This window comes from Aquarana catesbeiana, linkage group LG09 (assembly GCF_042186555.1).
Source record: "Aquarana catesbeiana isolate 2022-GZ linkage group LG09, ASM4218655v1, whole genome shotgun sequence".
NCBI classification, from domain to species: Eukaryota; Metazoa; Chordata; class Amphibia; order Anura; family Ranidae; genus Aquarana; species Aquarana catesbeiana.
The window spans coordinates 318,345,920-318,369,384 of NC_133332.1; positions in this window are offsets into that span (position 1 = coordinate 318,345,920).

Sequence of the window (23,465 nt, forward strand, 5' to 3'; positions counted from 1 at the left end):
CATACAGAGTGCAGGGTTCAGGAGTGTGTTACGTACAGAGTGCAGGGTTTAAGAGTGCGTTACATACATAGTGCAGGGTTCAGGAGTGTGTTACGTACAGAGTGCAGGGTTTAGGAGTGCTTTACATACAGAGTGCAGGGTTCAGGAGTGTGTTATGTACAGAGTGCAGGGTTTAGGAGTGCGTTACATACAGAGTGCAGGGTTTAAGAGTGCGTGTCTTACATAGTGCAGGGTTCAGGAGTGTGTTACGTAAAGAGTGAAGGGTTACGTACAGAGTGCAGGGTTTAGGAGTGTGTTATGTACAGAGTGCAGGGTTTAAGAGTGCGTTACGTACAGAGTGCAGGGTTTAGGAGTGCGTTACGTACATAGTGCAGGGTTCAGGAGTGTGTTACGTACAGAGTGCAGGGTTCAGGAGTGTGTTACGTACAGAGTGCAGGGTTTAAGAGTGCGTTACATACATAGTGCAGGGTTCAGGAGTGTGTTACGTACAGAGTGCAGGGTTTAGGAGTGCTTTACATACAGAGTGCAGGGTTCAGGAGTGTGTTACGTACAGAGTGCAGGGTTTAGGAGTGCGTTACATACAGAGTACAGGGTTTAAGAGTGCGTGTCTTACATAGTGCAGGGTTCAGGAGTGAGTTACGTAAAGAGTGAAGGGTTCGGGAGTATGTTATGTAAAGAGTGAAGGATTCAGGACTGTGCTATGTACAGAGTTCAGGAGTGCGTTATGTACAAAGTGCAGAGTTCAGGAGTGCTCTATGTACAGAGTGCAGAGTTCAGGAGTGCTCTATGTGCAGAGTGCAGAATTCAGGGGTGCACTACGTAGAGAGTGCAGAGTTCAGGAATGCGCTATGTACAGAGTTCAGGAGTGTGTTACATACCGAGTGCAGGGTTCAGGAGTGCCCTTTGTATAGAGTGCAGGGTTCAGGCGTGCCCTTTGTATAGAGTGCAGGGTTCAGGGGTGCACTACGTAGAGAGTGCAGAGTTCAGGAATGCACTATGTACAGAATGAAGTTCCAGGGATGCGCTGTGTACAGAGGGTTCAGGAGTAGCAATACATACAGAGTGCGCTGTCTTCTGGACTGTCATTTGACGTTCCAAAGCCCTCCAGCAGCAGATATAGTGGTCCTTATTGTGCTACCAGCACCATTCTTGGCAGTACTAAACTGTGAGCTCAGGAACATCCAATGTTGCTCCCCCATGAAATATGCTTGTGATACCCTGATCTCATTGGAGGTGGGTTGAATAATGCTGGGCATCATTTGATCCAAAAGAGGACAGGGTGTTGGAGGAGAGAGTGGTGAGAGCTGGAGAAGGTGAATATTTGGCTTTATTACAAAGCCCACCTTTCACCGTGGCCACCAATCACCACGACGTACTTTGTGTGTTGACATTTTTTTTTATCCCAGACGAAACTGTGATTGCCATGAATGAGCCGGTTGGTTGTATGTAAACTTCCAGGCCCAATGTCCCTGGTCCTCGATTTCATAGCTGTGTATGGTTGAATATAACCCCATTCTCTGTGTGTATTAATCCCGTCAGCCAGCCATGGTTGAAGCTTCATGATATCAGTTGCTCCTCTTCTCCCACATCTAGAACTATAATGTCATATCTTAAAAGGTGGTGCAAACAAACCACTTATCAGCCTTCCTACAAAAATTGCAGATTCATGTAGCTACAAATGTTCCAGCCATTCTTCAGTTAACGCCAATTATGGAGAACCCAGGGGTAAAGGCTGCTTCATTTCATCCTTTGTATTATACATATCTTCATTGTCTACTGTTAACGACTTGTCTGGCGCTTGCTGAAAACTCTGCGGTCTAAAGAGCTCCTTTGCTATTTTTGTTTTTCTGGGAAGGGTTCTAACCACTCCAAGGCTATCGCTGCTCATATCTGAGGCTCCACCGTTGCTTGAATTTTTCTTTTTTTTGGGGGCCTTATCTAAGTTTCTCCTGAAAGGCTGTGCTTGTTCTTGCGAGGGCTAATGAATAGGCACGCACAGCCATGAAATGGGAAATAGCGGCATAGCTTAATCAGGCATTCAGCCTCATGCCTTTCTTATCAAGCGTGGAGGGAGACGGACCTCCAGAAATTGTTAACCTTTTTAGCGCTAAATATACGGGCTTTGCGGGTCATATATTGAACTTAAACACATTTCTTCTTGACGTAACATGAAAATGGTTAACGGTTGGCATACAGTTGAGACGATGATGTTTGGAAATGGGTTTTAGTGCCAGTGCATTACATTGCCGTTTGTCAGTGGAAACACCCTCTGGAACCGGCTGATAAAGAAGGTTTCATCGTTAGGAGCTTGGGATGCAATTTATTGTCCCTTGAGAAGAGGTGGCTAAGGTGACTCTAAGGCCAGAAACTTTTTCTTTAGTTTTAGATGGAACAGCAAAGTGTAGGGATGAGTTTTGGGTTCAGGTCATTGGAGTTTTGGATGGAACCGCAGAGGGCAGGGATGATCTTTGGGTTTAGGTCAATGGAGTTTCGGATGGAACCGCAGAGGGCAGGGATGATCTTTGGGTTCAGGTCATTGGAGTTTTGGATGGAACCGCAGAGGGCAGGGATGATCTTTGGGTTTAGGTCAATGGAGTTTCGGATGGAACCGCAGAGGGCAAGGGATGATCTTTGGATTCGGGTCAAGGGAGTTTTGGATGGAACCGCAGAGGGCAGGGATGAACTTTGGGTTCGGGTCAATGGAGTTTTGGATGGAACCAGAGAGGGCAGGGATGATCTTTGGGTTCGGGTCAATAGAGTTTTGGATGGAACCAGAGAGGGCAGGGATGAGCTTTGGGTACAGGTCAATGAAGTTTTGGATGGAATCGCAGAGGGCAGAGATGATCTTTGGGTTCAAGTCAATGGAGTTTTGGATGGAACCGCAGAGGTCAGAGGAGATCTTTAGGTTCACGTCAATGGAGATTTGGATGGAACTGCAGAGGGCAGGGATGAGCTTTGGGTTTGGGTCAATGGAGTTTTGGATGGAACCGCAGAGGGCAGGGATGATCTTTGGGTTTGGGTCAATGGAGTTTTGGATGGAACTGCAGAGGGCAGGGATGAGCTCTGGGTTCGGGTCAATGGAGTTTTGGATAGAACCGCAGAGGGCAGGGATGAGCTTTGGATTCGGGCCAATGTTCTAGCACACTGATTGTTTTGTAGTTATCTACAGTATGTCTGTTCAGCACCCACTTCTGGCTGGAGGCTAGGCTGCTTCATTGGTTCCTCACATACATCCTCACATACTGCTAGAGATACCTGTCCTGGCCCCGGCTACAAAGACATTTTAAGAGATACAGTGCTGGACACTGAGTCTTTCCAGCAGATCTTCTTACAATGTCCACTTGACCATGTTCAACCTATCAAGAGGGAAACCTCAGCACTTATACCATGGTTCCTGGCCCAATCCCTAGGAGGGTTCTGATCTGCAGCAGGCTCTAAGATATGGACCCAGCTGCTTGGTAGAGTGTGCCAAGCGCCAGGCCACCCTGCCTCTGTAACATCCATCACCAGCCACCACTCCCAAGCTGGCTGCTTCTCCTTTTGCATGCTGATTGTATTGTAGTTACTTATGAGGGTTCAGCAACCATTCAAGGCTGGAGGCCAAACTGCTTCTCCAGGGCCCCACATGGAAAAGGATAATGTCCTTTACACCTGCCAAAGACACCTGTCCCAGCACCAGCTACAGACACATATTGAGAGATACAAGGTTGAACACTAAATATTTCCACCAGCTCTTCTCACACTGTCCACTTGACCATGTTCAATCCAAAGGCAAAGAGGGGAACAACCATACTTACTTTGCAAAGCCTTTCACACTGTGGTTCTAGACCCAGTCCTTATGAGGTTCTGCTCCGCAGTGGGACCTAAGATAAGGACCTAGCCACTCAGTAGGGTGCGCCAATTGCCAGTCCAACCTGCCTGTGCAACACCCATCACAGACCATCACTCCCAAGCTGGCTACTCCACCTTCTGCATGCTGAAGGTATTGTAGTTATTTATGTGGGTTCAGCATCCAGTGAAGGCTGGGGACCAAACTGCTTCACCAGGGCCCTGCATACAGAAGGATAATGTCCTTTACAACATCACGATACCTCTCCGGGCACTGGCTACAGAGACACATTGAGAGATACGAAACACGAGCACTGAGTCTTTCCACCAGCTCTTCTCACACTGTCCACTTGACCATGTTCAAATTGAAGTCAAAGAGTGGAACCACAGCACTTACTTTGGGAGGCCTTGAACACTATGGCTGCAGGCCCAGTTCCTAGGTGTGTTCCATTCTGCAACAGGCCCCAAGATAGGGACCTAGCCAAGTGGCAGGCAACCCTGTCTATGTAACATTCATCACCAGCCACCACTGTTCCCTCTCTCAAGCAAACTTGGTTCAGCCCCCACTCAAGGCTGGAGGCAAAATTGCTTCATTGGGGCCCCGCATACAGAAGGATAATGTCCTTTACACCTGCCAGAGACACCTGTCCTTACACCAGCTGCAAAGACATTTTCAGGGATACAATGTTGAGCTCTGAGCCTTTCCACCAGCTCTCTCACATTGTCCACTTGACCATGTTCAACCCGAAGGCAAAAAAGGAACCACTGCACTTGTGAAGCCTTGTATGCAGTGGCTCCAGGCTTTAGTCCGCCCACTATATTGGCCCTGTCACCTCCTCCGTTGCCACCATTATGGCACATGCACAGACATGCCCGTGGGCTCTGCCCAACCTAGGGGGGTCCTGGAAGAGCCCGTCGGCACATCTGTGCATGTGCAGGTGATTTTCTGTGCATGCGCATTTCCGTGCACACGCAAAGACAGGGAAGGTTTCATCCTTCCCTGGTAATAGTCTTTGCGTGTGCATGGGAAACCCTGCATGTGCACTGATGACCATGGATACCAACACATGTGCAGATGTGCCTCAGGGCACTCTCCGAACTTGAGCCCTGTGGTACATCTACACAAGCACAGTGGGCGGGGGGGGGGGATTCTTGCTTAGGTGGGAACTGAGCAGTGCAACTTTGAAGCACAAGTAACCCACTTGCAAAAAATAAATATATAAATATTCAATCTGTAAAAGACGAAGGGGGGGGGCAGGGCAGCACAACATGATCTTTAGGGTGCAGGTCCGCTTTAAATAAAATCCCGCCACCTCCTGCCTACAGGTACTCAGTCGATGGTTGCATGCCGGCTTTTCTCAGGGTGTCGCTCCAGGCTCCTGTACATCTAAACCTTGTGATCCACACCGAGGGTGCAGACATTGGTAGAGCCCATCCTGGCTCGATATATACGCTATAAAGAACGAAGCCCCAGATGCCACACACCATCTGCATGCCATGCTCTCCAACGCGTTTCGCCCCGTCCACAGGGCTTAGTCATTGAGATTTTTGATTATGAGTCCTCTTTACTCCCTTCTTGAAGGCTGGTCCTTTAATGTGCCCCCATGTCTGTCCTTGGGGGGGGGGGGGGGGATTATGGAGCCCCCAGTCGTTTCCTGGTCTGGGCCTTCTTGGGCATATGGTGGACAAATTTAGTATTTGTATCAATTAAATATATTACATGTTTTAATCTACCTTGTGTGAAGTCCATGGGTACCATTTTTTCTATTTTGGAGGACCATTAGGGGTGGTCTCCTGGTGTTTTTCAGGGTGACAATGCAGGAGCACAATTGAGAGACAGAGCGTTGTCACCCCATAAAAGGAAGAACCTAAAGAGGGAGCCGCATGGAAGGATCACTGGGGATTATTTTATTATTCTGGAGATCGTAGTAATTGGGTTTACATCTACTGATGTCTTCTTCTTCCCGCATGGCTCTGTGAGGTTTCATTTTTACTGGTTTTCCTCGTTGGAGACTAATTAGCTCTGAAGACCAGCAGAAGTAAAAACCTCCAATGATGACATAGGCAGCGCGGATGACAAAGCGAGGAGTTACTGGCTCAGACGTTTATTAGTATCCAAGAGGAATTAATAATCCCGAAGTTTATTAGTATTCAGAGTGTTGCTGACAAGAACATGAGATACGTGCCATGCCTCAAAGATAAACGCAGATTTGTTTTGCTGTTGGAAATTCTTTAAAACATTTCTTTATCTGAAAACACGAGGACTCAATCCATGAAAGCTGCCAAATTTGGCCAATTTTCTGGACATCTTCAAACACACTCCGAGATATCAGCTAGAAATATGACGAGGGGTTTGGCATCGTGTGGAGCTGACTCAGCCTGGGCATTATTTACATGAGATGATAACAGTCTACAGCAGCCGCTCTCAACCTTTTTAACCTCGGAGGAACCTCTTATAAAACCAATTCATTGGGGGTCAGTAGGAAGAATGTCTCTTACATTGATAGTCAGTGGGAAGAATGCTCCTTACATTGGTGGTCAGTGAGAAGAATGTCCCTTACATTGGTGGTCAGTGAGAAGAATGTTCCTTACATTGGTGGTCAGTGGGAAGAATGTTCCTTACATTGGTGATCAGTGGGAAGAATGTTCCTTACATTGGTGATCAGTGAGAAGAATGTTCCTTACATTGGTGATCAGTGGGAAGAATGTTCCTTACATTGGTGATCAGTGGGAAGAATGTTCCTTACATTGGTGGTCAGTGGGAAGAATGTTCCTTACATTGGGGATCAGTGAGAAGAATGTTCCTTACATTGGTGATCAGTGAGAAGAATGTTCCTTACATTGGTGATCAGTGAGAAGAATGTTCCTTACATTGGTGGTCAGTGGGAAGAATGTTCCTTACATTGGTGATCAGTGGGAAGAATGTTCCTTACATTGGTGGTCAGTGGGAAGAATGTCCCTTACATTGGGGATCAGTGAGAAGAATGTTCCTTACATTGGTGATCAGTGAGAAGAATGTTCCTTACATTGGGGATCAGTGAGAAGAATGTTCCTTACATTGGTGATCAGTGAGAAGAATGTTCCTTACATTGGTGGTCAGTGGGAAGAATGTTCCTTACATTGGTGATCAGTGAGAAGAATGCTCCTTACATTGGTGATCAGTGAGAAGAATGTTCCTTACATTGGTGGTCAGTGAGAAGAATGTTCCTTACATTGGTGATCAGTGAGAAGAATGTTCCTTACATTGGTGGTCAGTGAGAAGAATGTTCCTTACATTGGTGATCAGTGAGAAGAATGTTCCTTACATTGGTGATCAGTGAGAAGAATGTTCCTTACATTGGTGATCAGTGAGAAGAATGTTCCTTACATTGGTGATCAGTGAGAAGAATGTTCCTTACATTGGTGATCAGTGAGAAGAATGTTCCTTACATTGGTGATCAGTGAGAAGAATGTTCCTTACATTGGTGATCAGTGAGAAGAATGTTCCTTACATTGGTGATCAGTGAGAAGAATGTCCCTTACATTGGTGGTCAGTGAGAAGAATGTTCCTTACATTGGTGATCAGTGAGAAGAATGTCCCTTACATTGGTGGTCAGTGAGAAGAATGTTCCTTACATTGGTGATCAGTGAGAAGAATGTTCCTTACATTGGTGATCAGTGAGAAGAATGTTCCTTACATTGGTGATCAGTGGGAAGAATGTTCCTTACATTGGTAATCAGTGAGAAGAATGTTCCTTACATTGGTGATCAGTGAGAAGAATGTTCCTTACATTGGTAATCAGTGAGAAGAATGTTCCTTACATTGGTAATCAGTGAGAAGAATGTTCCTTACATTGGTGATCAGGGGTAAGAGTGTCTCTGTACTCACATACAAACACATTCCAGGGCCAATTTAGACAGGAAACAAGCAACCTATCCTGTTCGCTGCGTGGCAGGAAACAGGAGTACCTTGAAAAAAAATCCATACATGCACAGGTTTACAACATGCAGGTGGTGTCCTGGTTGGGATTTGAACCAAGGACCCCGGTGCTGCAAATCATATGTGCTAACCACTAAGCAGAAACTGTGGACAGTGAAATGGCTTATTGGAGCTCAAAACAAAGTGCCAAATTTTGGTAAAAACATGGAAATGTAACTGTATCTTAATAATTTCCCTTTGAGATTAATAAAGTATTCTGCAATAAAAAAAAAGACAAGCTTGCACAGGTAGAAACAAACTTGGGCGCGCTGTCATCCAGAAAATTTTGGTAAAATCATGCAATTAAAAAAAAGATAAGCTTCTACAGGTAGAAGTAGACCTGGGTGACCTGCCATCCAGAAAATTTTGGTAAAAACATATAAATATAAAAATCTTATACAAGCTCTATAGGTAGAAGCAGACTTGGGAGACCTGGGCGACCTGCCCTCTGGAAAATTTTGGTAAAAACATGCAGATAAAAAAAAAGATAAGCTTTGACAGGTAGAAGTAGACCTGGGTGACCTGCCATACAAAAAAATTTGGTAAAAACATGTAAATGTAAAAACAATCTTCTACAGGCTCTATAGGTAGATGTAGATTTGGGTGACCTGCCCTCTGGAAAATTTTGGTAAAAACATGCAGATAAAAAAAAAAAAGATAAGCTTCAACAGGTAGAAGTAGACCTAGGTGACCTGCCATCCAGAATTTTTTTTTTGTAAAAACATGCAAATATAAAAACAATCTTATACAGGCTCTATAGGTAGAAGCAGACTTGGGGGACCTGCCCTCTAGAAAATTTTGGTAAAAACATGCAGATAAAAAAAAAAAAAGATAAGCTTCCACAGGTAGAAGTAGACCTGGGTGACCTGCTATACAGAACATTTTGGTAAAAACATGTAAATGTAAAAACAATCTTATACAGGCTCTATAGGTAGAAGCAGACTTGGACAACCTACCATCCAGAAAATTTTGGTAAAAATATGCAAATTAAAAAAAGGAAAACTTCTACAGGTAGATACATACTTGGGTGACCTGCCATCCAGAAAATTTTGGTAAAAATATGCAAATATAAAAACAATCTTTTACAGGCAAAAGCAGACTCGGGCGACCTGCCCTCCAGAAAATTTTGGTAAAAACATGCAAATATAAAAGACAAGCTTTATAGGTAGATGCAGACTTGAGCAACCTGCCATTCAGAAAATTTGGTAAAATCATGCAAATATAAAAACAGTCTTCTACAGGTAGAAGCAGACCTAGACGACCTGCCATCCAGCAAGTTTTGATACCTTCCTCTGTTTACAGGTGCCAGTGTTTAATGGAACTCTGGATGTTTCCTGCCTCCCGTGTCGGTGACATCATATACACCACATGCACTCCGTACTCTCACACATCCAGATCCAGACGAGGGGAGTTCATTAGGCCGCTGCGAGAGCCAATTAATCTTGATGTTCTTTATGGTGTGTGTTTTGAAATTGGCCATCTGAGCTATCTCTCATCCCCGGCTCTGTGTCTGGTTTACACTGGGGGGGGGTGGGGGCCGAAGGAAGTTAAACAGGAAAATAGGAGGATTAGGCAGCATAAAACATATGTTCCACCACGTCAACCAGGCCACATGATTTACTGGAACGTTACATATTCATATTTTCAGGAGACATTGTCCTGGGAATGAGAGACCAGCCAATTCTTAGTCCTGTGAACGGATTGGCGGAGACGCGGCCTGTTAAAGTTCACACTGGGAGGTACGGGCTGTAGGGTTACACCAATAAGCTCACATCTCCAGCCAGAAAACCAAAATCCTCAAACATCTGCTGGGGGTTTTGGTCCCTCACAAGTCAGTTCTTCACAAGGAGCGCTCGGGGTGCGACAATTCCACCAATTAACAGCTTGGAGCATTAAAAGGGGATCCAACCCCCTCATTATTTCTGGTGCCAGGAGATGGAGGTCAGGGTAGAACTAACAGACCCTTCAACTGGGAATTATTACAGGTTGGAGGACAATAAGGTAACTCTATGTCTACTGGGGGGTTTTGTAATGAATGAAGCTGACACCAACACCTTCACATTCCCCGAATGTACTCACAGCTCTAGGAAATCTGGATTTGGATTCACAAGTAATAGGACATTTTTCTAGCATGACACATTTTTCGGATGTTTATATAATATTATAATATTTTCTCTATACTTCCAATTAGAAAGTCTCTCATCTGCTTTGAGAGCTGACCTCTGGCCTTCCCTTCAGTCTTGCACAGGTGTACCGGCTCCTCTCTTGGACTAAAATGGCTTCCTCTGATTTCATTGCACTGAGGTTCTCACAATGCGCATTAGAAGCTGCAGCAAGATAGATCCCACCTCATTTCCTGGATGGAAACATTGTCACAAAACCTCTAGGTTTATGCACTGCAAGGGGCATGGCCCTTCCTGTATGTCAGCAGTGTACATGTTGTATCCCTACCAGGTCTTCCATGGTTTCCAGGAACCCTAGGATGTCCAATATTCACAAGCTTCCTGTTGGTGTCCGACCTTCCAGGATTTCCAGGAACCCTAGGACCTTCAGTACTCACATGATCACTGCTGGGTCTTCCAGGATTTCCAGGAACCTTAGGACGATCAGTACTCACCGGATGTTTTCTGGGTCTTCTAGGATTTATAGGAACCTTAGAAGCTCCAGTACTCACAGGCTCCCTGCTACATCTTGCAGGATTTCCAGGAACCCTAGGACCACCAGTACTCACAGGCTCCCTATTGGGTCTTCCAGGATCTCCAGGAACCCTAAAACCTACAGTACTCACATGATCCCCGTGGGGTTTTTCAGAGTTTCTAGGAGGCCCTAGGACCTCCAGTACTTACAGGATCTCTATCAGGCCTTCCAGGATTTCCAGGAACCCTAGGACCTCCAGTACTCACAGGCTGCTTGCTGGGTCTTCCAGGACTTCTAGGAACCCTAAGACCTCCAGTACTCACAAACGCCTTACTGGGTCTTCCAGGATTTCTAGGAACCTCAAGACCTCCAGTACTCACATGATCCCCGCGGGGTCTTTCCCCAGTACTTACAAGATCTCTACCAGGCTTTTCAGGGTTTCCAGGAATCCTAGGACCCCTAGTACTCACAGGATCCCTGCTTTGTCTTCCAGAGTTTCTAGGGGCCCTAAGGCCTCTGTTATTCATGGTATACCCTGCAGAGTCTTCAAGGATTTCCAGGAACCCTAGAACCTCCACTACTTACAGGATCCCTACCAGGTCTTTCAGGATTTCCAGGAACCCTAGAACCTCCACTACTTACAGGATCCCTACCAGGTCTTTCAGGATTTCCAGGAGCCCTAGGACCTCCAGTACTCGCAGGATGCCTTGCTGGCTTTTCCAGGATCCCCAGGACCTTAATGACTCACAGAAACTCTGCTGGGTCTTCCAGAATTTCTAGAAACCCAGGGGTCTCAAACTGGTGTCCTGTCAGCTGTTGTGAAACTACAAGTCCCATCATGCCTCTGCCTATGGGTGTCATGCTTGTAACTGTCAGCCTTGCAATGCCTCATTGGAACTGTAGTTCTGCAACAGCTGGAGGGCCACCAGTTTGAGACCCCCCCGCCCTAGGGGCTCCAGTACTCACAGAATTGCAGCCAGGTCTTCCAGAATTTCATGAAATGGTTCTGGGGGTGTCCACTGACCAGATCAGACTGACACCCACCCAACAAGACATTTTGATATGTGCATAACTCCTCTCAAGAGCCAGCCCACTGCTTACATCAGGACTGAGGACTCTGGAGAAGAGTACTTAAGCGGGGGGGGGGGGTTTAGGCTGCGATGTTTTCAGGAAGCTATGATCTGCCTGCATTGGATAGAGAAGAACAGAGACCCAGTGGTGATAAAAAAAATATCTAATAATAAGGTAGTTCATGAAAATGGAAAGGTTTTATTCCGAAGATGGGTAGAAGGATAAATAATTGATTGAGCTCTCCCTCTGATCACACCGTAAAATATAATTGAACCCTTCTTGGCACATTGATTATACAATAGATGATACTTCCCATTGATATAACCCAGCGTGTCGGCTGACATCTCTTGTCATGTCCGTTTCTTATTGTAATAGCAATTTTTTTTTTTTGTTACCAAGGAGATCGCAGCTGGCTGTCCAGATTTTTGCACAGGACAAAAAAAAAATCGCAAAAATATCCTAAATTGGACGTCCAAATTTTTTTTTTCTGTTAAGATCTCCAGAAATCCCCTTTTCCCGTCTTCTCTGCATTGCTCTCCTGGCAGGTCCTTGTTGTGGATGGAGATTCCTGTTTGTATCCCTTTGTTCCTTATTACGGTTGCATTGTCTGGGATGGATTTGGGGCGCATCTTGCGGGGTGGGGGTGGGGGGGGGGAGGCGCGGACCGGCTGGTTTTCCTTCGGGGAGGATAATCTTGCCGAGATCAGCAGCGGGATTCTATTTCTGGGATGACATTGTTCTGTACTGCGCCGCTCTCTCTCGCAGCTTCTCTCGGCGGCGCATCCAGGCTCCGCGCAACTAAAAATAACCGCAAGCCTTAACTCCTTCGCTGCCGGCTCATCGCACCTTTCCGGCGTCTTCAGGTGGCACGGTAGCGCAGCGCCGTTTCAAGGGCATCTGTTGGGTCAGTGGAGATCAGTACAGAACTAAATGCCAAGCGTAAATGGGAAATATTACTGCGCTAACCCAAAAAGTGGAAAGCTGCTACATAATAATGTGCCAAAAATGGTAAACAGCGAATGATGAAAAATGTAGCGCTAAATGGTAAATATGTATAACAGTATACACATAATAACTAGGTGATAAGAAATCAATCACACCAAAAAAAATCAAAAATGAAAAGAAATGTAAATGAAAAAAGTCCAATGAGTGGGAAGGTCCTGGAGAGGACCGGTGTAAGTCCACCACCAAATGGTGGTTACCCAGGAATGGAATACACTGGCTCTATCCGGAATGTAGAGCATCAAGGATGGTACATCGTCAACCAGAGGGAGAAGTATATCTACTCTTACCGGAAAAGGTGGACTTGAATGCCAACGACAGCGAGTCAGTCAAGCGGGGGTGCCAAGATCTTCAAGGAAACCAAGGACCTCCAAATACGACTCCAAGGGATGTGCAGGAAACCGCCAAACCGGAACTTGGACGTGAGGAACACCAAGGCTGGAACTCCAAGGCGTTGAAAACCAGGCTGGATGGCCAAAGAACTCTCATCGGGGAGGTTATAGAAAGAAAAAAGGCCTCCATCGAAAAAAGGTGGACTCGAATGTCAGCGACAGCGAGTCAGTCAAGTGTGGGGGGGGGGGGGGGTGTGCCAAGATCGGAAAATCGACAGACCTCCAAGGAAACCAAGGACCTCCAAATACGACTCCAAGGGATGTGCAGGAAACCGCCAAACCGGAACTCGGACGTGAGGAACTCCAAGGCTGGAACACCAAAGCGATGAAAACCAGGCTGGACGGCCAAAGAACTCTTATCCGAAGGGGTATGGAAAGAAAAATGCCTCCATCGAAAAAAGGTGGACTCGAACGTCAGCGACAGCGAGTAAGCCAAGCGGGGGGGGGGGGTGCCAAGATCGGCAAATCGACAGATCTCCAAGGAAACCAAGGACCTCCAAATACAACTCCAAGGGATGTGCAGGTAACCACCAAACCGGAACTCGGATGTGAGGAACACCAAGGCTGGAAATCCAAGGCGTTGAAAACCAGGCTGGACGGCCAAAGAACTCTTATCCGGACTGGTATGGAAAGAAAAATGCCTCCATCGAAAAAAGGTCAGATCTCCAAGGAAAGGACAGATCTCCAAGGAAACCAAGGACCGCCTCAGTCCCCATCATGCAGCCTATCAGTGCAGCTTATCGATGCCCATCAGTGCCCTGATAATCAATGTAGCCCCATTAGTGACAATCTCATAAATGCCCATCAGTGCAACCACCTCAGTGCCCCAATTATCAGTGCCCATCAGTGCTGCCTATCAGTGCCGATTAATGTTGCCTAATAGTGCCCATCAGTGCCACCCATCAGTTCCCTTCAGGGCTGCCTATCAGTGCCCATCAGTGCCGCCTATCAGTTCCCTTCAGTGCTGCCTATCAGTGCCCATCAGTGCCGCCTATCAGTGCCCATCAGTGCCGCCTATCAGTTCCCTTCAGTGCTGCCTATCAGTGCCCATCAGTGCCGCCTATCAGTTCCCTTCAGTGCCGCCTATCAGTGCCTTCAGTGCCGCCTATCAGTGCCCATCAGTGCCGCCTATCAGTTCCCTTCAGTGCTGCCTATCAGTGCCCATCAGTGCTGCCTATCAGTGCCCATCAGTGCTGCCTATCAGTGCCCATCAGTGCTGCCTATCAGTGCCCATCAGTGCCGCCTATCAGTTCCCTTCAGTGCCGCCTATCAGTGCCTTCAGTGCCGCCTATCAGTGCCCATCAGTGCCGCCTATCAGTGCCCATCAGTGCTGCCTATCAGTTCCCTTCAGTGCCGCCTATCAGTGCCCATCAGTGCCGCCTATCAGTGCCCATCAGTGCCGCCTATCAGTGCCCATCAGTGCCGCCTATCAGTGCCCATCAATGAACTTTAATAAGAGAAGCAAAGAAAACTTTTTTTTCTTTCAACATTTTCAGTCATTTTTTGTTTATTTAGCAAAAAATAAATCCCCCCCCTCCCCCCAGCGGTGATTAATTCCCACCATAAGAAATCTCTATCTGTGTGAATAAAATGATAACAATGTGATTTGTGTACAGCGTTACATGACTGAGTAATTGTCATTCAAAGTGTGACAGCGATGAAATATGGAAATAGACCTGGGCAGAAAGGGGGGGGGGGAGGGGTTCCGATATTGAAGGGGTTGATAAAAGCATGAGACTTACAAAGAAAAAAAAAGGAGAAAAGTCCTATAAAGTGAATATGAACTGGTAGTGCGCGGTATGGAGACGAGGGGATCCCTAATATAAAATCAGTCTTTTTGTTTAAAGCTGATGTTTAATCCCCCCCAGATTTAGCCTTCCCTGCCCCCCCCCCCCCCCCATCAACATTCCAATGACTTTAAAAAAAAAAAAACCTTTCTTTTTAAATTATATCCGTTATTTTGTACCCAATGACATCATCACCGGGTCTCTGTACTTCTCTATGCAATGCCGGCAGATCATGGCTGGTGGGAGGGGCTGGCAGGGGGCGGTACAGAGCTTCCTGAAGACATCCCAGCCCCCGGCCTCAGTACTCCTCTCCAGAGCCGTCAGCCGGGATGTAAGCAGTGGGAGGAGTTATGCAAATATTAAAATGCCTTGATGGGTGTCAGGCTGTAGGAGTGGGCGTTCCTAGGCAGGCTTTATTTGCATGCCTTCATGATTGAAAGAACTGAAATCCAATGAATGAAAGGGGCGGGGACGGGGAGGAAAAAACTACATTATACTGGACGTCCTCAATTCAGGAAATGAGGGCGGGGCTCTATCTGACTTGCTGCAGCTTCTAATGCACATGGTGAGAAGCTCACAGTGTGCGGTGAAATCAGAGGAAGACATTTAATTTCAGTCCAGGAGAGGAGCCGGTACACCTGTGAAAGACTGAAGGGGGAGGAGCCAGTACACCTGTGTAAGACTGAAGGGGAGGAGCCGGTACACCTGTGCAAGACTGAAGGGGAGGAGCCGGTACACCTGTGCAAGACTGAAGGGGGAGGAGCCGGTACACCTGTGCAAGACTGAAGGGGGAGGAGCCGGTACACCTGTGAAAGACTGAAGGGGAGGAGCCGGTACACCTGTGCAAGGCTGAAGGGGAGGAGCCGGTACACCTGTGCAAGACTGAAGGGGGAGGAGCCGGTACACCTGTGAAAGACTGAAGGGGAGGAGCCGGTACACCTGTGCAAGACTGAAGGGGGAGGAGCCGGTACACCTGTGAAAGACTGAAGGGGGAGGAGCCAGTACACCTGTGTAAGACTGAAGGGGAGGAGCCGGTACACCTGTGAAAGACTGAACAGGGAGGAGCCGGTACACCTGTGCAAGACTGAAGGGGAGGAGCCGGTACACCTGTGCAAGGCTGAAGGGGAGGAGCCGGTACACCTGTGCAAGACTGAAGGGGGAGGAGCCGGTACACCTGTGCAAGACTGAAGGGGGAGGAGCCGGTACACCTGTGAAAGACTGAAGGGGAGGAGCCGGTACACCTGTGCAAGACTGAAGGGGGAGGATCCGGTACACCTGTGCAAGACTGAAGGGGGAGGAGCCGGTACACGTGTGCAAGACTGAAGGGGAGGAGCCGGTACACCTGTGCAAGACTGAAAGGGGAGGAGCCGGTACACCTGTGAAAGACTGAAGGGGAGGAGCCGGTACACCTGTAAATGACTGAAGGGGAGGAGCCGGTACACCTGTGCAAGACTGAAGGGGGGGAGCCGGTACACCTGTGAAACACTGAAGGGGAGGAGCCAGTACACCTGTGCAAGACTGAAGGGGGAGGAGCCGGTACATCTGTGAAAGACTGAAGGGGAGGAGCCGGTACACCTGTGCAAGACTGAAGGGGGGGAGCCTGTACTCCTGTGAAACACTGAAGGGGAGGAGCCAGTACACCTGTGCAAGACTGAAGGGGGAGGAGCCGGTACATCTGTTAAAGACTGAAGGGGAGGAGCCTGTACACCTATGCAAGACTGAAGGGGGAGGAGCAGTACACCTGTGAAAGACTGAAGGGGGAGGAGCCTGTACACCTATGCAAGACTGAAGGGGAGGAGCCAGTACACCTGTGCAAGACTGAAGGGGGAGGAGCAGTACACCTGTGCAAGACTGAAGGGGGAGGAGCCGGTACACCTGTGAAAGACTGAAGGGGGAGGAGCCGGTACACCTGTGAAAGACTGAAGGGGAGGAGTCGGTACACCTGTGCAAGACTGAAGGGGGAGGAGCCGGTACACCTGTGCAAGACTGAAGGGGGAGGAGCCGGTACACCTGTGCAAGACTGAAGGGGGAGGAGCAGTACACCTGTGCAAGACTGAAGGGGGAGGAGCCGGTACACCTGTGCAAGACTGAAGGGGGAGGAGCAGTACACCTGTGCAAGACTGAAGAGGGAGGAGCTGGTACACCTGTGCAAGACTGAAGGGGGAGGAGCCGGTACACCTGTGCAAGACGGAAGGGGGAGGAGCAGTACACCTGTGCAAGACTGAAGAGGGAGGAGCCGGTACACCTGTGCAAGACTGAAGGGGGAGGAGCCGGTACACCTGTGCAAGACTGAAGGGGGAGGAGCAGTACACCTGTGCAAGACTGAAGGGGGAGGAGCCGGTACACCTGTGCAAGACTGAAGGGGGAGGAGCAGTACACCTGTGCAAGACTGAAGGGGGAGGAGCAGTACACCTGTGCAAGACTGAAGAGGGAGGAGCCGGTACACCTGTGCAAGACTGAAAGTAGAGGAGGCTGTGGGTCAGTATTAAAAAAAAAAAAAATGAAATACATTTCTGTCTCTGGATTTTGATATAATTTCAGGTTAAGTTAAAAATAGTTTTTTGGAATTACCTTCCATGTAACATAAGATTTTAGGGATTCGGTTCCTGTAGACACCCCTCCCCCCCCCCTCTTTACGCTCCCACTATTGGGATTGGGGGAAGTTGCTGTGTAGTTGTGTAGAGAAGGAATACATGAAGGGCGGTCAGACGTTGGCGGGCTGTCACCGGCGGAGGGTGGCGGTGATTTATGGCGATGGGGCTCACAGCTCCGTCCTACCTGTTCTATTATTATCCCGCCCGGCTGGATGGGACATGTGTGAGGTGCGCACAGTGATCCCAGCCCCGTTATTGGCTGCGGCGGCCCAAGATCTTCTGAAGAACATAAAAAAAAAAGAATAAAGGAAGCGATGTACTGTAATGATAAAGAATGAAACATTTTATCTTTTATGGATTACTACAACTTCATCGCGAACTACAGCAGAGTTCCTCAACCTTTCTACACCAGAGGAACCCTAAAAACCACCCTCAGGTCTCGGGGAACCCCCTCGGGGGTCAGTCCTCCCCTCATTGGTGGTCAGTAGGAAGAATTAACCCCAGTAGAGAAAAAGGTGACCGCCCCCCAGGCTGAAAATCTTTTATTCCATGAAATCCATAAAGTATCAAAAATTAATCACGATGCAATTAACCCCTTCCGCGATAATTAACCCCTTCTGCAATCATTAACCCCTTCCGCAATAATTAACCCCTTCCGCAATAAGGGTTAAACAAATGTTAATGCCTAAGCACAATTTTGCAACTTTGACGCGTGTTAGTAAAATTTACACATTTATACATCATCCAGGTGAATAATACCGCAGGGTTTTTTTTCAGGACAAATTGGGCTTTCACTTGGTGGTAAATGGTAATGGATATCAACTGATTTTTTTTTTTTTTATTATCAAATGAAAACTGGCCCAAAATAGTTTTTTTTTTTTTTTTTTTTTAATATTTAGCTTTATATTTCTTGTTACTACCATAACCTACCACCAAAGAACAACCCCCAAAAAAATTCTCCTTTCATTTGTAAAAGAAAATTCTCATAGTTACACAGTAGGTGAGGTTGAAAAAAGACACAAGTCCATCAAGTCCAACCTATGTGTGTGATTATATGTCAGTATTACATTACATATCCCTGTATATTGCGGTCATTCAGGTGATTATCTAATAGTTTCTTGAAGCTATCAATGCTCCCCGCTGAGACCACCGCCTGTGGAAGGGAATTCCACATCCTTACCGCTCTTACAGTAAAGAACCCTCTACGTAGTTTAAGGTTAAACCTCTTTTCTTCTAATTGTAATGAGTGGCCACGAGTCTTATTAAACTCTCTTCTGCGAAAAAGTTTTATCCCTATTATGGGGTCACCAGTACAGTATTTGTAAATTGAAATCATATCCCCTCTCCAGCGTCTCTTCTCCAGAGAGAATAAGTTCAGGGCTCACAACCTTTCCTCATAACTAATATCCTCCAGACCCTTTATTAGCTTTGTTGCCCTTCTTTGTACTCGCTCCATTTCCAGTACGTCCTTCCTGAGGACTGGTGCCCAGAACTGGACAGCATACTCCAGGTGCGGCTGGACCAGAGTCTTGTAGAGCTGGAGAATTATCGTTTTATCTCTGCAGTTGATCCCCCTTTTAATACCAATATTCTGTTTGCTTTATTAGCAGCAGCTTGGCATTGCATGTCATTGCTGAGCCTATCATCTACTAGGACCCCCAGGTCCTTTTCCATCCTAGATTCCCCCAGAGGTTCTCCCCCCAGTCTATAGATTGCATTCAGATTTTTGCCACCCAAATGCATTATTTTACATTTTTCTACATTGAACCTCATTTGCCATGTAGTCGCCCACCCCATTCATTTGTTCAGGTCTTTTTGCAAGATTTCCACATCCTGCTGAGAAGTTATTGCCCTGCTTAGCTTAGTATCGTCTGCAAATACAGAGATTGAACTGTTTATCCCATCCTCCAGATCATTTATAAACAAATTAAATAGGATTGGTCCCAGCACAGAACCCTGGGGAACCCCACTACCCACCCCTGACCATTCTGAGTACTCCCCATTTATCACCACCCTCTGAACTCGCCCTTGTAGCCAGTTTTCAATCCATGTACTCACCCTATGGTCCATGCCAACGGACCTTATTTTGTACAGTAAACGTTTATGGGGAACTGTGTCAAATGCTTTTGCAAAATCCAGATACACCACGTCAACGGGCCTTCCTTTATCTAGATGGCAACTCACCTCCTCATAGAAGGTTAATAGATTGGTTTGGCAAGAACGATTCTTCATGAATCCATGTTGATTACTGCTAATGATATCATTCTTATTACCAAAATCTTGTATATAGTCCCTTATCATCCCCTCCAAGAGTTTACATACTATTGATGTTAGGCTGGTCTGTAATTCCCAGGGATGTTTTTTGGGCCCTTTTTAAATATTGGTGCTACATTGGCTTTTCTCCAATCAGCTGGTACCATTCCAGTCAATAGACTGTCTGTAAAAATTAGGAACAACGGTCTGGCAATCACCTGACTGAGTTCCCTAAGTACCCTCGGATGCAAGCCATCTGGTCCCAGTGATTTATTAATGTTAAGTTTCTCAAGTCTAATTTTAATTCTGTCCTCTGTTAACCATGTAGGTGCTTCCTGTGTTGTGTCATGAGGATAAACACTGCAGTTTTGGTTACTGAAGCCCCCCGATTCACTCGTGAAGACTGAGGAGAAGAATAAATTCAATACCTTCGCCATCTCCCCATCCTTTGTAACCAGATGTCCTTCCTCATTCTTTATGGGGCCAATATGGTCTGTCCTCCCTTTTTTACTGTTTACATACTATAAGAATTTCTTGGGATTTTTTTTGCTCTCCTCCGCTATGTGTCTTTCATGTTCTATCTTAGCCGTCCTAATTGCACCCTTACATTTCTTATTGCATTCTTTATAAATTCTGAATGCTGAGGATGATCCCTCAACCTTGTATTTTTTGAAGGCCTTCTCCTTTGCTTTTATATGCATTTTTACATTGGAGTTAAGCCATCCAGGATGTTTGTTGGCTCTTTTAAATTTATTACCCAATGGGATACATTGGCTAATGCCCTTATTTAATATGCTCTTAAAGCAAACCCATCTCTCCTCCGTATTCTTTGTTCCTAATATTTTATCCCAATTTATGCCTTTTAGCAAGGTTTGTAGTTTAGGGAAGTTGGCTCTTTTGAAATTCAGTGTCTTTGTGTTCCCTTCATGTTTCCTATTTGTGTGATTTATACTGAAACTAATTGACCTGTGATCGCTGTTACCTAAATTGCCCCGTATTTCCACATCTGTTATCAGGTCTGTATTGTTGGTAATCAGTAGATCTAGTAATGTTTTATTTCTAGTTGGTGCGTCTACCATCTGACCCATAAAATTGTCCTGCAAGACACTAAGGAACTGGCGAGCCTTAAATGAATGCGCGGTTCCCTCCGCCCAGTCTATGTCTGGATAATTAAAATCCCCCATTATGATAACACTTCCCATCCTTGCTGCTAATCCAATTTGTGATAGGAGATCCGTCTCCACTTCCTCCCTCAGGTTAGGGGGCCTATAGCATACTCCCAGTATTATTTTCCCCTTAGCTTCATCCCTTTAGAGCTCTACCCATAAAGATTCCACCTCCTCCCTAGCTCCCTCAGTGATGTCATCTCTCACATTCACTTGTACATTATTCTTGATATATAGGCATACCCCTCCCCCTTTTTTACCCTCTCTATCCTTGCGGTATAGGGTATACCCTTGAATGTTTGCCAGCCAATCATGAGAGCTGTTGAACCAGGTCTCTGAAATTCCCACAAAATCCAAATCCTCCTTGTACAACAGTATCTCTAGTTCACCCATCTTGTCCACCATGCTCCTGGCATTGGTGAACATGCCACATAGTTTAAACCGGTCGCATATTGTCCTTGTATTGGGTGTTTCAAGATTGCAACTAGGACTTGCTACTATACTCACCTTGTGTTTTTGTGCTTTGGTTAACCTACCACTAATGCCCCCAATACTACCCTCTGGAATATCTTCCGCGCTGGCTATCACTGTCTCTGGACCCTCCCCCCCATCGCCTAGTTTAAAAACCCCTCTAACTTATTGGCCATCTTCATTCCCAGCAGATCTGCACCCTCCTCATTTAGGTGCAGTCCGTCCCTTCTATAGTACCGGTTACCGACTGAGAAGTCGGCCCAGTCCTCCAGGAACCCAAACCCCTCCTTACTACACCAGCTCTTCAGCCACTTGTTTACTTCCCTAATCTCCCTCTGCCTTTCTGGTGTGGCTCGATGTACCGGTAGTATTCCTGAGAACATTACCTTGGAGGTCCTTTTCCTCAATTTAGCTCCTAAGTCCTTAAAATCGTTCTTTAGGACACTCCATCTGCCTCTGACTTTGTCATTGGTGCCAACGTGCACCATGACAGCCGGGTCTTCCCCAGCCCCTCCCAGTAATCTGTCCACAAGATCCGTGATGTGCCGAACCCGAGCGCCCGGTAGACAACATACTGTTCGGCACTTCAGGTCTTGGTTACAGATTGCCCTCTCTGTCCTTCTAAGAATTGAGTCCCCTACCACCAGAATCTGTCTTTCCTTTCCCTTTGCTGCCCCCCCACTCTCACTGGAGGAATTCTTCCCCCGGCAGCTAGGAGAGTCCCTCATCTCCAGCAGTGCTGGTCCCTGACTGGTAACACCAATGTCACTCAATGGAGCGTATTTATTGGGATGCTCCAGTCCTGGATCGGCCTCTCTGGCACTTCCCCCTCTACCCCTCCTGACTGTCACCCATCTACTCTTTACTAGTGCCTGCACCTCTTTGTCTCCACCCGCCTCTGTGCTGACCCCTGCCGGCACCTGCCGTGTACGTTCCTGGCTCACCTTTAGTATGGAGGGACTTCTCAGTGCTGACAGTTGCTTCCCCAGATTCAGAACCTGGGCTTCCAGGGAAACAATGTGCTTACATTTTGCACAGCAGTATTCGCCCTCGATCGGATGATCAAGGAACGCATACATGCGGCAAGATGTACAAGTCGCCTCTCCACACCCGCCGGGCATCGTACCTATTAAATTTAGTGAGGATTTGGGGATTTTACCCTGTCCAAATTACCTAACAGCTAGCTTCCTGGCACTAATACTCAAGACAATACACAGGTACACGACAAGACAATACACAGGTACACAATACACAAGTACTAACGATCCACACACACTACTCAGACAACACTCAGATACTCACACTACACAGGTACTATGACCCCTGTTATAACCTCCTGTTTTAAACTCTTGTTTTTAACTCCCACTTAATCCAGCTCCACTTACACCAAGCTCCACAGCTTCAGACTGAGCACGCTCAGACTGAGTCCTACAACCAGTTAAATAGGCACCTGTGAGCAATTAACCACACCCCTTAATTGATAAATAAGTTATCACCACATATGTGTATGTTACCCTGTTTCCCCCAAAATAAGACCTAGCGTGATTGTCGGTGATGGCTGCAATATAAGCCCTACCCCCCCAAATAAGCCCTAGTTAAAATCCTTGTAGGTCTTATTTTCAGGGTAGGGCTTATTTTCAGGGGAAACAGGGTAGGGCTTATTTGGGGGGTAGGCCTTATATTGCAGCCATCACCGACAATCACGCTAGGTCTTATTTGCGGGGAAACAGGGTAGTTGTTTGAACCTGAAGTATACAGCCCAGAAACAGTGCGCATTTTTCTTTTTTTTTTTTTTTTTGTCCTACCTAAAACACACTGATATTAATTGATAAAATAAATAAAAAAAATCCTGTCCAAAATATACACATCACCACAACTATTTTGTGCATCCAGGTGAATAATACTGCAATTTACTGGTCTCATCAGAGATCCATAACAGATTGATACAATTGTATCCACCATTAAAGTGACACTCCTTATTCTCCAAAAATAATCAATACACATCCAATACTTAATGGTTCAGTAATCAATGTTTTACTAAATTGTTCTTTACTGTTTTTTTTTTCCCTCCCTGCTTCTCTTCTGAGCTGCCAAACCTTAGTTGGGGTCATGGACCTTTCTCTATACACACCACATGTGGACATATTCAATAGTCAATAGTCCATAAGCCCTAGTCCATAGACCTTAGTCCATAGCCCCTAAATCATAGTCTATAGTTTAATAGTCCATAATCCCTAGTCCATAGACCATAGTTCATAGCCCCTAAATCATAGTCTATAGTTCAATAGCCCATAATCCCTAGTCCA